This window comes from Passer domesticus, chromosome 4 (assembly GCF_036417665.1).
Source record: "Passer domesticus isolate bPasDom1 chromosome 4, bPasDom1.hap1, whole genome shotgun sequence".
NCBI classification, from domain to species: domain Eukaryota; kingdom Metazoa; phylum Chordata; class Aves; order Passeriformes; family Passeridae; genus Passer; species Passer domesticus.
Window position 1 is genome coordinate 12,366,145 of NC_087477.1, and position 15,419 is coordinate 12,381,563.

General features: G+C 39.2%; 2 long non-coding RNA genes across 3 annotated transcripts; one reads left to right on the plus strand and one right to left on the minus strand.

Moving 5' to 3' along the window:
* LOC135298470 (uncharacterized) lies at positions 1–14,776 on the minus strand. Of its 2 annotated transcripts, none has more exons than XR_010360457.1 (3): positions 14,682–14,776; positions 14,213–14,291; positions 1–4,116 (listed from the first exon to the last, which is right to left on the minus strand). It is a non-coding gene; the product is annotated as an uncharacterized LOC135298470 (long non-coding RNA). The 2 variants fall into 2 exon arrangements; XR_010360458.1 differs by having other exon boundaries at positions 1–274; positions 3,955–4,116; positions 14,213–14,769.
* LOC135298469 (uncharacterized) lies at positions 6,640–14,624 on the plus strand. Its single transcript, XR_010360456.1, has 3 exons — positions 6,640–8,213; positions 11,138–11,365; positions 12,189–14,624. It is a non-coding gene; the product is annotated as an uncharacterized LOC135298469 (long non-coding RNA).
* Positions 14,777–15,419: the final 643 nt, after the last annotated feature.

Sequence of the window (15,419 nt, forward strand, 5' to 3'; positions counted from 1 at the left end):
TTTCAGGAGACCCTGTACCTGAATGCTCAATTCCTTTGAACAGTATTAATGTAACTGCTGAAGAAAACAAATAAAGATTTGGTGCCTGTTTTCAGTGGACACAGGAGCCACACCTACAGCTGCACATCTGAAATCTTGATCAGCCTCGGAGCATTCCTGCTCGCTGTGTTTGCTGGAGAGCACTGGCAGAGTTTGGACAGTTCAGCTACAGAAGATCAGCCCAAGCAGGTGATAGAGAAGCACTCGTTCATGGTGCCAGTTCAGTGTTGTATTGCTATTTAATGAGACACAATTAAAGACAAGGCTCTGTGAAACAGAGATAAAGTGCTGCAAACTGCAGCTTGTCTTGCACAGTGAGCTGTGAGAAACAAGAAGGACATTTACTTGCCTCACTTAATTTCACTTTTCCAGTCATAATAAAGCAAATATATCTGAGTTCCAGGTTTTCGTGCAGGAGAAACACTCATAATGTCATACACCTACATTGTGCTTGTAGAAAACAAGTTGTTAATAATGTAAATATTATAATGTCCTTTATCTTTCATGCTTTTCAAGGAAAATACTGGCTTCACCAACTTCTGCAATATGTCCAGCACAAATTATTCCTGGATATTTCCCACCGACTATTATAATACTGTTAATATATTGAATAATTGGCACTATTTTAATTTAAACAGTGTCTATTAGAAAGCATTCAACTGTAAAAAGTAAGCTAAATATTATGCAGTGCAAAGAAGCAGAATGAGATCTTCCCAGGTCGATGAATCTTGTCTATCTGTGTGAGATACTTCACTGGATTTTCATTTTTTCTGGAAGCAAATCCACTGTGATCAAACCAACCCTACTTGTAACAGTGAGAGAACAAGAGCTGCATCCTTTGATCACTGGCATGCACAATGGAAGAGTTCTCAGAATCCATGGGCCACTCTGCTTTCTGAACCAAAGACTACCATGAGAAAGTGCGTGAGGTTTGTTGTTTGTTTGCTTTAAAGTAATTTACATGATGTTGAGATATTTAGACTCTATTTAATGAATGTAGAGGCACTCACTGGGAGGGGGAGTGAGATAATGTTAAGAGAAAAACCTGCTGCAGGAAATGCACATTATAACATCTGTTTTGGCAAAGAAGTGAGACTTGGACGGAGAGCTATCCTGAAAAGTCTCCCTCACAGGCCTGAGGAAAGTATGGTTTTCTTTGTAAACGCATGCTCAGAAGTTTCTCCATATGGACTGAGGAGTAAGTCTCACAGAGCCATATGTAGCTATTATACTCTTTAAGGAAGGGCTGGTAAAGGCAGCAGATGAGACCATATCCTCATCTGCTGCTCTCCCACTGGAAGGACTCCAGTGTGAGCAGGTTCACCCTGAAACAAGCGTGTAACTGCACATTGTGCCACCAGGGGAAAAGGGACTGAGAAATAATGGCTGTTTTCCACTACCTCTATAGCTGAGAGTCTATCCAGAACCCACAAATTCACCAATCGAATGGCATTCAATTTTCCAGGCAAATCCAGTGACCTAGACAGAAATCAACAGAACACTGTGCAGGCACCAGCCCAAGGTACAACAGTTCAGACTGCAATAAATTTTGCTCTTAAGGAGAAACTGAATCTGCTGCTTCTCATTAATGATTCAGACCTGATGCTGGAGCCTGGAATTTGTGGGGGCCAGTTTTTCCCCTCCTTTTTAATATGTAGAATATGCAGTGGGAGGCAGAGCTTTCTGCGGCGCTGAATGCCATTATCACCAGTGCTTTGCAGTTCTGAAGTGCTCAGGGCTGTAGCAGGAATTCATCAGGGATGCAGAGCAGCAGCACCAGGGCAGGGCTACACAAAAACCCGGGAGTGCCTGAAACATTCCCTCGATCTCACTCAGCAGGAGGTGCTACCGGATCTGTGCAGGGAAAGGACTCCCAGGGGTGTGTGGAATAGTGCTGGAGCCTTGCTGCAGCAGGATGGCTCCACTGACTGGGCATTGCCTGTGCAGAGGAGAGGCCCAGATGGACAGGCTGCTGTGTGCCTGACTCCCACGCTTCTAAACTGGGGTTTCTGCTCAGGCAGCCCTTCCCACCAGACATAAATTCATCTCTAAGAGCTACCCTTTAAAAATGCTGTCCTGGCTAGCTGATGTTTACTTGGTTTGTAATTCTGCTGCTCAATGTAGTCTATAACTAGAAATGGAGCAATTCTGATGTAGGCAAGGCTTTTAAAAACGTATTATTCTGTTTATTCCCGGAAGCAATAATGATTTCATTACACAAAGTCCGTTTACCTAAACAAGCTCAGAGGACAGGACCTTGCAGGTTTAAAATTAGATTAAAATCCTCTCTCTTTGTGTTTCAGAATTCAAAGGGACAGAATGATGTTTCATAGACTAGAAACCCATGCAAATGATTTTCTCCATTGTTGATTCTTGGCTAAGAAATCCTGAGTGGAACACTCTGACTCATGGTGTTTAATCTGCTTTTGGGTCTGTGCAGCTCACAAGCAACAAAAAGCTGCAGGAAGAAGGGACTTGAAAGGGGAAAAGGAAAACACATTCCCAAATATTTTTGAAGCTAGTCAAGTGAAAATTCATCATATGGACTCACATGCCAGCAGATCAGTTTTATATAGGCAGAGCACACAGTGTTGGATATTCGTTAATGATTTTGTGACAAATCAGATGTATTTTCATCTGCAGGTATAAATACATCACTGAAGATTTCATTTCTCAAAAAGAGCAGAGAGAGCATGAGGATCCAAAATTTCAGTTGGATTTATTTTTTCAGCAAGCCTTTGTGCATTTCATTTTCAATGAGCTCTTATTTGAAATGCCACCTCAAGAAGGCAGCACCTTTAGAAGCTGTCACTGCCAGCATCTGATCTCATAGCAGAGAGCTCACTTTTTGTGTTAATCTTACATTCTCCAAACACATTATATGCATTGAATCCCTTCGGAAGGCCTCACTGCTTCTAAACTCAGCACATGGTGAGCAGTCAGTAAACTGGTCATAATATAGCAGGCTAAGCTTGGAATAGTTTTAACACAGAAAGGAATGGGATGTGAGGGCTCCTTGTCAGTGTGCTACCAGAACGAAACATCTGCATTATTGTCAATTGAACACTCAATTTTTAGCAAGTGGCACTGATGCTGCCTCACAAAGTGAGCAAAGGTCTGTCTCAGCAGTGTTGGGAGGGATTTAATGGAGAATCAGCTCACGGAGTACTGCAGGAGGCTCTGGAGCCTGTGCTCTTCCAGCACTCCTAAGCATATCTGAACAGCAAGTGTTTGCAGACTAAAGCAGGACACACAGATTTAAATTGCTCTGAATTGTACATAAGGGCAATAACCACTTGAATACACCAAATATAATAAGTTATTTAAAACTAACACTGTCCCTTTTTGTGTGGGCAGGAAGGGACTAAGAGAAGGGAATCACACCAGAGGAGCTGCCTGCTGTGTGGTGTACGAGAGTATTCGATATCCAAAACAGACTTTTACCACAGTGTTTTGACTTGTTTGGTGTCTGAGGACAGAAGAAGCTGGAGCAGATGCTCAGTTGCATTAGCAGCACAATCACTGTCACTTTACTCACCCAAAGGCAGCTGGCTGGTTTCCTCATTTGAGGGAGAAATTCGTCTTGGTGTCATGGAAACTCACACTTTTCTGAGTTGACTGTTTGAAGCTATTACCCTCAGCTTTGTTGTTGGTTAAGCCTTCCAATTGTAATACTCTTATTTCAAGAGAAAATATTTATGCATTTCTCACTTGTTACATAAACCTCACTTCAGTTTCTTTAACATGACCTAAACCACACCTCCAACCAATACTTTCTGTACTAATTCAGAAGGTGGAATCTACCTCTGAACATTTTCCATCAGCAAGACAAATCCAGGAAAAAATGTATCAAGTGAGACAACACACTCTTTTATTATTCTAGTTGTCATTTGCTGACGAGAGGGAATTACTCACCATCTACAACTTTGGCATACTCTTGGTAATAAATGTTGCAGGGCAGAGACAGACACATCTCCATCGTCTCAAAAGCACAAAAGGTGACCAAAACTTGGCAATGCACCTGATTGTGACCTTTCCAGGAAACATTATTTACACGTTCTGAAGTACTGGACTTTGCTGTGGACATAAAAGTATTAAAGGGATAGAGCATGTTTTGCATAATGGTTTTTGGAAGTTTAATCTGTGAAAGATAAATTGTCAGTTAAAAAAATGCTCAAGGAAGAGAAAGGTTAAGCTTAATTTTACAACTCTTATCCAAGTGGCAAATCCTTTTGCTGTGGAAAGATTTATTCACATGTGAACAAAGATATGGAGTGTTAGAGATCTGAGCTCCCAGCTTTCCACTTAAATACTCATATAAGGAACAACCTTTTACTTGTTCAATCAGCTGGTAACCTACTTATATATTAGACATACTCATATCCAGCACTGTTGAGGACACCAGAATCTGTATTTGAAGAGTTGTGTAGATGTTGAATTAATTTTAAAATCGCACAAGTAAAGTTATATAGGCTGTATAGTGGGAATAGAATAACAGAAGAGAGCTCATATCCCAAATTTTTTAAATTATAGGTTCCTTCAAAGTTGCTTCGCTGTAGCTATAGTGGTGTAAAGAATGTAGGAAAGACAAAACTTGGAGATGGAAGTAACATCTCTCAGACCATGTAATACAATTCTAAAAGTTAGACCAGTCCTTCCTCAAGTCTGAAATGAGCTCAGTAAAGCCATTTAACTGCTTCGCAGCAGGAACTTCATGTCTTGCCAATTTTCCTCACATTGGATAAAATAAAAAACCACCATGGAAACTTTTCAAGCTCTGCCTTGGTAGAAACTCAAAGCCAAAAGGTTACAAGGCACTGGCCTGTAACAGAAGGACTGTTAAAGACTTGAATCAATAAATGTATAGTTATGCATACACACATGGACGCTATAAAATAATCAATTGAATGAGAAATCAATAGACAAACTCAAAGTTTTTCCAACACAGACACATTAAAACTAGAAAGGCCCTGATAAGAAGCCCATATTTATGCTAATTGCTCGTGCAAGTTTAAAAAGATGAAGTTAGTTAGTTCTTTATAAACTTGTGCTTATTTCTATTCTGTTTTTCCGGGTTCATATGAGTATTTCCTACTTTAAATAAGTTTGGCTATCTAATTTATATTTTAGTCAAACTTCAGGCTACATTCAAAGCCTCTTTCTTTTTTTATTTTCATGTCACCCAGAATCCTGCATGACCTGGAATAGTGGCACAGAGAGAATCAACAGCTATGAGTCACATTTTGGTCTGAAAGAAAATGAAACAATATGAATCAGCCCCTTAGCAGTTTTAAAGGATTCAAAGCTGTAACTTTAAAGGTGATTTTAGTGCTGTTTAAGGCACATCAATAATGTCTACTTTTCTGGGTAAGGGGTGGAAAGTTTTTTTGAATGGCAGCTATGTGAGATGTGTGCGTCTTTTATTCTCCTTTGTCAAAATGAGATGTTAATTTTAAAAAGCTGAAAGGATAGAATCATACTTAGATTTTAAATGCAGTGTTAGTAAGAACAAGCTGAAGCTGCTGTTGGGCACTTTCAGGAGCTGATAAACTCACAACAGTACAATCAAAAGCAGAGAATATTGGCAGAAATCCCATTACTATCAAGTCCAATGATTTTTAATACACTCAGAGTGAGGATCAGGGCTTGACTCAAAATATAAAATCCAGCATCTGTCCTTATGGGGCTTCCACCTGCTGCCACTGCCACGTGGTGCCTCACAAACCCCATTTCAAACAAAGGACCTTTTGTCAATTTCATTGGTTTTGTTTTGCAGTTGCAGACATGATTTGCAAAGGGAATATAAATCTAGAAGAAATTTAAGGATTTCAGACAGGCTTCCATGAGACCTTTGGTAGCATGATGCAAGGGCAAATTCAGTGAGAAAATCAGTTTAATTTGAAATCCTTAACTGGTCTTATCCAGAAGATAGACAGTGGTTGCTGGAGCTGTACTACCAGGATGAGATAAAGCCATTCAGGTTATTAGCACAGAAAGGTCAGGAGAGCAATTTTCCAGCTTATACAGTTAATCGATAGGAGATTCCCACTTCCTCTGGAGGGAAAGGGGAGCAGTGCTTAAATGGCAGTGATTCATAAAGGCACTTGAAAACATTATAATGCTACAAAAAAGGCATTTGAGAATGGGAACAAACGAAGAGGAGAGATAGAGATAATTTATACCATAAGCTCAGGAACACAAGGGTAGTGAGGAAGTTGTCCAGTCCTATTGCATGTTCCAAAAATGGAGGCCAAACCATAGAGACAATCCACACTGCTGTCACAGCAAAGCCAAAGCCTAGCACAGACGTTAGGTTAGGATTAATGAGCATATCTGTTTGCCATAAACTCTTATCCCAACTCCTTTGAAATAGTCCCAGAAAAAGAAAGTACAGTTACACAGAAGGTCATGCACACCCGATCTGTTCACTGGACATATCAGACACAGTAATTTTGGTCAGCAGGCCACTGTTTAAGAAGCAGCTCACAGTAAAATACGGGTTTAGATATGGGGCCTCTGGTTTGTTATCCCCTTTCCCAAGAGCCTGGTATAAAAGGGTGTCAAAATAATAAAGTGCCTATAAGGGTGGCAGTGGAATGAGACACCAGTCTGTACCTGGCTCTGCACAATGATGAGATGGGGCAGCAGTGAAGCATGGGCTGACACAACTGCTGATGCCTTATCTAGCTGGAAACTGAAAACAAGATTACTGGCACTGAGTAGGAGTGGATATCAGAGTCATGGAGGATTTGCAAAAATATAGAGATGGGGATAAGGCTGAACAAAAAGATTATTTAGAGTCCTAGAAGATGCCATCTCCAGCAGAAAATTACACTGAACACATCTGTGATGAGAATGTGTCACTGTAACATGCAATTTTGTCTCAAAAGACCTTTGTTTCGGGTCCCTGAGGCTGCCAGCCCCAGAGGACATGCACTGGAGATAGCAGAAGCTGCACAATGAAAGGCAGAGATAGTGATTGCCAAAAGTGAGGAAAGAGCAGTCAAGCAGCATGGGTTACTGCCCAGTTAAACTGAGTTACATGATACTAATGTCAGAAAGGAGACCATCCAGTACAAAACCCAGTGGAAGCCACCGAGAGTATTTTTTTTGCACTGCTTATCATTTTGTTTATCTGACTAGATATAAGTGTGGAATATTTGCTGTCATACGTTTTGGAGAAGTGAATTTTAATTGGTAATTCCGAAGCAGTGGGACCTTGGCTGCTGAATATAGCAGACAGGCTGGAAGCACGTGGTATCAGAGAGTGTCTTTGCCGTTACACAGCACCTCTATCCTTGCTCCCCTCTTTGTGCCTGTTTTCTCTGCAGTAACTCAACTTCCTCAAAAGCAAAACCTCCATTTGATTCTGGCAAAATTTCCTATAGGGCCCACAAGCAAAGCAGCTGGACAGTTTCCAGAGAAGGAGCCAGGAAGCAAAGCTGGTAGAAAACATAATGGAAAGCAGTGTGTCTGTCCCTACAACCCTCAGCACAGGAGGGAGGTTTGCAGCAGCCCTCAGCTCCCAGGAGACAGAGAGGCTCATTCCAAAGGTGGGAAGGACAAGGCCACACTGAGTTTGTGTTCCTTGACCTCCCAGATGGGTAGTACTGGCCTCTCATTTTGTTTTTAATTTTAACTTTGCTGAAAAACCTGTATTTTTTGGTTGCTAACATCATCCTCAGGACAAGAATAGCAGAAATTGAATATTAGAAACCATATTTCCCAAGTTCTATTTTGCAATCACATCATGCTATGCAGACATAGCCCTGCTTTCCCACACGAAGCCCTTGTTGCACACATTTCACCCTGTGGCTATGAGGAAGCTCCTTCATTTTAAACAGCCTGAACAGCTCACACTCATCTGTGGGACAGAAGGGCATAAAACTCAAGTGTGCTTGAGAAGAAGATCGGAGTGGGACAAAACATTTTCCTTATAAGTAATTGATTTTTGTAGCTTTGTTAGAAAATTCTTGACCCTGTTAATTACACAAAAAGTATGTTTTATTGCTAGAAAGATCTCTTATCATAGAAAAATACTGAGCTCAGGAGGAGAAAAAGGAATTATATTAATGGGAAATTGAGAATGATTTTGTTAGTCTTGACGTACTTTTAAAGAATTTTAAATAAGCTACTGATACTTCATCTGATTTTCTGCAGTGCTGTACAGTCTGGTAAGTAAGTGCTCAATTTATCTGTTTCTGCATGTGTGCTGAATAATCCATGGCCATGCATGTAAAAATAACATGGCATAAAAATAGCTGAGTAAACTTCTTACTGACATTTGGATAAAATCATTTAACCTGAAAGTGATGTGATAATTGCTTCTTTTCGTAGCAAGTGTCTAGTTTTTCTAGACTCCACTGAAAATCTGATCAGTGAATAAATATAAATGTAACTATAAATACAACACAGTTGTTGACTGATGTTTCTGTATTAAATTTTCTGTTCTGGAGACTTTTTTAGCTATGACAATTTGACCTTTATTTCATAGGCAAAGAGGGTGGTTTTTGATATCTCTAGACTCAGTTTAACTGAATATTAAATAAAATGTAGATACATCATGACCTGCAGACCTCATGGTGCTTCATAAAGAAATCACAAGAATTTAAAGCCAAATAAATAGACCTAATTTATATTCTTCCCCCTAAACAGATCACAGCAGAAGTGTGCTATAAGGTGAGATTCTCAGTAAATAATTGTAAATAGGATATTTTTACATTTTCATGGTTTTAATGATTAAAGAAAATGGGGTAGATGGGAATTGTCAGCCTTGAAAAGGTAGCCACACCGAGATTTTGCTGTACTGCTGTCCTACATGCCCTGCCCTGTACTGTTCAGTCTTCCAAGATAAAAGTGTTGCACTTAAAGGATATCTGACATGACCTGTAAGCAGCCAGTTAACTCTGTGCTTAATAGCCCAGACAGCATGAAAAGCAGAGAAGAGAAAATCTGGTTTAAAACTATTTTATAAGTAGCAGCATACAATAAAAGCACTTGCAACACTTTGGTTGTGTAGTGCATGTGGTACTTGTAGTAGCAAAAGTAGTCACCACTTCAGAAAATTGGAGACAAGCACCTAAAATCAAAGTTAGGAACCCTTTTAAGGCTGGATTTATAATGTCTGAAATTATGTATGACAGATCCATCCTTTCACATGCTGTAGAATTCCCTGTTGGCAGCAAACCAACACTGTGAGGTACATCACACACCAAGGCAATCCTAGCAAGGAGATGTGGACAGGTAAAGAGAAATAGCAAAGTCAGGGATAGTGTCAAAAATGCAAATTCAGGATCATTTAATGGATCATTCAGAAAACCCCTGCCAAATCTTTCACAAATGATGGGTTTGATCCATGAGGTACCTGAACACCACAATTCCTCTCTTGACCACAGACATAGAGGATTTAAAGGCTCCTTCACTGAGTTGAATTACAACTCAAGCAGATTATTCCTTCTGCAAGGGTCCATTTATAATAACAGGAATTACCATGTTGCTAGGTTTCCATTCTCTCTTCCATGCAATTGTCAGTCAAGTGATTGCTTCATGTAAAAGATTATAATCATTATAATCAAATATAATTTAAAACTTATGCTAGGTGGGCTGATGTTGCATCAGAACCACTCTCAAAGCTACAATTAAATCTCCTGTCAGTGTTTTTCTTATAAAGTCTGGTGTTCATTGGGTTCATGAATGTTTATCCAAACTTCAGATGCACTTGTGCATAAATATAATTAAAACATGTTTATTTTATATTGAAGAATATGAAGGTAATTAGTAATGTAATGAGTTGAATGTCAGAGTAATTACGGGCATTTTTACTTAGTTTGGACTGATAATTGTAAATATCTTTGCACATGTACAGTTTCATTGCAGCCTTGGCATGCTGGCTTTAAAAAGTGCCATTATTCCCTGTTTTCAATTTGCACCCTCCCTTCAGGTGTTTATGAATATTGACATGATCCCCATTTTGTGCAATCAATATCAGGATATCAGGAACTACACAAATACATTTTTTTGATGTTAAGGAGCATGGGGCACTTGAATTCATGCCTAATACTCCTCTCTGTGTATTAATGGATTGGCTGGATAGGGATAAGTGGTCTGAGGGGCACTGACAGAGTTATTCCTCTTCAGTTTTAGTCCAGTTCATGCACCTTTGATAATTACCTGGACTGTGACTCTACCAGGCTGTGAGCAACCTGACCTAGCCAGCTCTGCTCTGACTAGGCGACCTCCAGAGAGCTCACCTGAATTTTTCTGCTATTTTATGGCTCTATTCTATCACACCTTTTATCACCACAAAACCCCTTGTGCTAGAAGGAAAGTTGCTGATCATTAAGATGTAGCTCTGGTACTGTGAATTTCTCAGTGTCCATATGGCCTCCCACGTTAGCACCAGCAAAAGGACAGATGTTTTTGTTATCACAGCTGGAATCGAGTTGCTCAATGAACAACAGAAAGCAAATCATTAGACAACAATCCTTAATGTATAATACAAATCAAGCAGGAAATAAGTAAATACTGTTTGGAATCTCAATACCATGTGATGTTTTTCATGCAGTCTAGAAGAGTAAATGCTACAGAAACACCCCTTTCAGGTGGGCAAGCAGTGCAGGAAACAGAGGCCCTGCTGCCTGAGGTTTTGGCCCTATGCAGCCTTAAAGAGAGGCATGTTGGAGAAGAAAACAGATCTGCCCTTGAGAGTGAACTCTGTTCTGGTAAACCATGAATTCCATCTGCCAGCAGGAATATAGTGTTCTGTGATACCACAAAAATGTGTAAAAAATAAAGTATGCTCTTAAAAATTGCACAAAGCTGATGCTTGAGAGGTGAGATTGACTCCATCTGTGTGTTGGTGGAGCCATCGAGCTCTCTGCCACCTACTCCAGAGCCAGAGGGAATGGACAGAGCTCTGTGAGTGACCTGTGCATTGTGCAGAGCTCTGAATTCCCACAGCCAGGAATTCTGCTGCTCCTGTTTCCATGCACACACTTTACCAAGTGGTCTAAGTTTGGTCTGGGGCTCCACTTGGGAACTGCAGTCACGATTTTTGTTTGCTGGGAATGAAATCCACTTTCCTGCTTCTCTTTCACAGCCACTGATGAGCTGAACCTCGAGCATGGCACAAGCCTTTCATTCCTGACAGGACCCCCCTGGTGCCCAGGGAACAAACTGCTGGAGGACCTCATGCCCACCCTGAGGCTGGGGTGCTGCAGGTGATACTGCAGGAAACAACTCCCACCTTTCCTACTTCGGAAAGTGCACTCATGGCTTATTCTAGTGAACACAGCTGATGTGTTGCCCTGGGCAACTTTATTAATAGGTGTGTGACATTCAGTAGTTAGGTATTAATGCTGTATGGAAAGGTCTGAGGCTTGGTGTTTTCTTATAAATAAAGTGATTTGTGCCAGACATGGCCTCTTTGAAAAATCTGTAATTCTGGTGACTAAGAAAGACTGACTTGAGAAACTGGGAGCTTAATCTCTCTTAACACAGAGAGATTTGGGTAAGGTTTCTAAAACCAAGTGATTCAGCACTTCTGCTCCACTGCTTTCTGAGTATCTAAATGTCTTTGGAAATGGAACTTAACTACATTGGAACATTAATTTCTGAAAGGCATCATGGGAAGGACAAAATCAGGGGCTAAGCTTGGATTTCCTGCAACTCCATCAGTTCTTTACCAGCCCAATGTCAGCTGGTGAATGAGAACCAAAAGATGAAAGGGAAGTAGCACTTATGGATATAACTGCAATGAGGAGAAGTATTAGAATTACGTAAATCACAGATAAAGTAAAAACTAGACCACATCTAAAAAAAAAATATTTTCTATTTTATCATCCAAAAGTTCTAGTAGTGATCAAAAAAAAGAAATTAAAGTTCACACTGTTCCTTGCTTTTTATGAACTTTCATTGATTGCAGGACTCAAAAAATGAAGAATTGGTTTGTTCACTGTAACATTTTCAATGAATCATATTTAAGGTGACACCCTGGTATTATACTTGAAAGCCATTTTGCAGGGAAACATAATGATCTCTCTTGTAATCGTGGAGTTTTCAATGGAGTATCCTCATACAGGAGTAATTTGATATTTTGCAGTTTCAAAATGTAATTGAAAGCATTTTTATTGGATGTGTTCTCATTACAGAGCCACCCAGCCTTCATTTGATAAAGCTGTTTAACAACAGACTGAAAATGAATGATCAGTCAGAAGGGAGAAAACTACTGATGAAAAATGGAAAATAAAAAGCCTGGAAAAAATTTAATCACTGTAAATTTTGAGATAATGACATTGCTCTTCAAGGTATTGTGATTTTTTCTCTGCCAGCATTCAGAACCCTCTGTATTACATTAAATGCTTCACTGCAGTCTTGCAAGGTTTCTAAGATGTAAACTGGCAATTCACTGAAGCCACAAGAAGCAGCAGCAGTGCCTCATTTTCCCTGTGTGCTACCAGACTTCTTCTTTTCCTTACCTGTTTGCTTTCACTGCCCCTTTATTTGATACTGCAGCTTCCATGTGAGTTCTGAGCAGCTTTGGGAAGTACTTGCAAACAACAAGTAGAAGTGTATCTGGTTTTCTGTTTTGCCAGTCTTTGCAGGTCTTAGTTCTAATTTTTCTATGTGCTGTTCAGCTTTCCTAATTCAGCAAAGGACCTGGCACTAGTTTTATGCCTCAAATTCAAATGAATGAAGTGGAAGCTAGGTATTGAGTAATTATGGATGATGTGCATTTGAAATTCAACAAATTGGCCTAATATCATAAGAACCAGATAGATTTGACAACTGGTCTGTGTAACTCACATGGAATGGAATTATGCCAATAACTCAAAATAGAAAACTTTTAAAATGCATATTTTTTTACTAACATAAAAAACTGATGTAGATAGGAACTCCCGAAAGTGATCAAAAATAAACAGATTAGGAGACTCATCCTGTTTCATTTTTTTCCCAAAACTATTTGTAGGCTGAGAGCTTTTTCTCCATGCTAAAGCAAGTGGTAGAAATTTTGAATTATTTGCTGCTAATCTCTAAATGGTAAATGTCCCTCAGTTTTGTTGATTTGTTTCAGCAGCTCCCACAAGACCATTCTGATTACCACAAGCATGTTTTTATACTGATTGATTCAGAGGTAGTAGACAGAAAAGGTATAAAACTATAAAAAGGTATGAAACTATAGCTTATAAGAGAAAAGCAAGTTGCACTGTAGTAATTGACAACCCTTCTCTCATTTAGCAATAAACTACATTTCCATTTTGTCAGTAATTGGCAAAAGAACAAGTAAACAAAATCTACACCTTTTGCACTTAAGTTTCATGTTTCACCTGTTCTAGAATACCTCTGTCTGTCTTTTTTGATGTGATAATGAACAGTTTCAAGATGCTGGGAAGCAGAAGGAAAAAGCCCAAACCATTTATCAGAGAAAATCTTCTGCTTATTTGAGCAACAGAAATGTAGCAATGTCTCAATCTTAATTTCAAGTTCAGTTTAGTTCCTAAAATACATAGCTTCCTCTCGGGCACTTCTCATTTTTCCTTATTCCCTGAAATGATTGCAGTCACCCACTGCCATTTTAGCCCCCTGTGCTCTAAATATTTCTGCTTTCTACTCCTTTTTCATTTGGTCTATGTGTATTTTTTCTTTCATGTCTTTCATCAGTGTCATGCTCAGGCTGGAACTCTAAATAAGTCTTCAGAAATCCCTTATCAGTAAACTGGAAATCCCTTCCAATTTCATTAATGGACAGAAGTGCCAAATATTAATTTTCCTATTATATTTATTTCTGATGTTTCAAATACTAAAAAATACAATGCAATTAATCTAGTTATTTCAGTTTTTAAAGCAGAAAATTTGTAATAAATAATTCATGCTGAATTCCTTTGAATTGTTTTTTAATTGGCTCATGTCAGAGGAGAACTAAAGCAGTGAGATAACCTACAGAAAACACAGCTCTGGAGGATGCAGCTGCACAAGTGTCATAAAATGATCCTGAATGGTTCCTATTATCTTTGAGAATATGTGGATTAATTTAGACCAGCAATTGAGACAATAGATCAAAGCTCCCTATTTAGATACTGGCTGTAAGATTATTATGGATAGTTCCTACTGGCTTATTTAAGTGTTTGTGAGAGCTGACATTTGCCAAAACAGCCAAATTCTAGGATTCACTTACATGCCAGGGTTCCTGGAGACCCCAATGCAGATCCAAATGGTATTGAAATCTATATCCCATTGTCACATGTCACAATTCTCTGTAAAGCAAATAATGAAGGACTCACAAGAAGCTTCAATATAATGGAATAGAAAAATAGCAGTATGGATCTTGAAATCCTCTGTTTGGGCAACAAGAATTCATGTCATAATTCCAAGAAGCAATATCTGATATCTTCACCAATTTATGATTCATCTCCTTTGATGTTAATATTAAATATTTTTGCTAATAAAGGAATGCATATGAATATAAGAAAGCATGGGGGAACAGGAAAAAGGTAAAGCAGGAGAGGGCAAAGAAGCCTTTGGTACTTGCTGAAAAAGTGAAAAAAGTAGAAAATATAGCACCAGCAGATTTAAACTTTGAAAAAAACCCTGGGGTATACAAGGTATTTTACTAATTCTCTCAGCATGAGCTTTTTAGCAAATACCATGGACCTGAACTTTCAGATGAGAAGAAACAGTCTGGTCAGTCTTCTACTGCTCCTCACATGGCTTTGGCACAACTGGTCTGGATGGGGAGGAAATGGCAACAGGAACAATGTCTGGAGAAACAGCAATGAAAAATGGTGTTTGTTAACAAGAAGATTTAGAGCATTTCTCCTGCTATTTAAGAATCTTAAGAATTGCTTTGTTATTAGAAACTGATGCATGATTCCTATTTTGTTTCCACAGCGTAAAGTGATTTCCTGCAGTAAAGCATTTCAATCTGCAGCACTGATTTGTGAAATCCAGCTTGGCTATCATGACTTTCTTCCCAAATATACATGAAAAAATATTTATATAGAGATATCTTATTTTTTCCAGTGTACTCACTCTTATTTTCCCCTCTGAGATATTTCAAAAAATATCCTCTCCTTTTTCCAAAAGATAGCAGTGAATGCAGAAAGGTATGGATAACATTTTGCAAGACTTTATCTGAATTCAGAGACTACTGCTGAGTATTTAGGAGAAATCATTAATAAGAAGGCTTATTCCATTCTGGGGTATTTTCTGTTTAAAAAAGTGATTCCCAGGAGATGAGGTGACAGCTGTCCTGTAGCAGCATTAGCAGTGTACTTTCAGCAGGGTTTTATAGATAGGTGTTCTTGCAGCTTCTCCTTTTTGTCCCTGTGCAGTGTTTGCTCCCTCACCTGCTGCAAAGGAGAGAAAATGGAGTGAAAAATGGC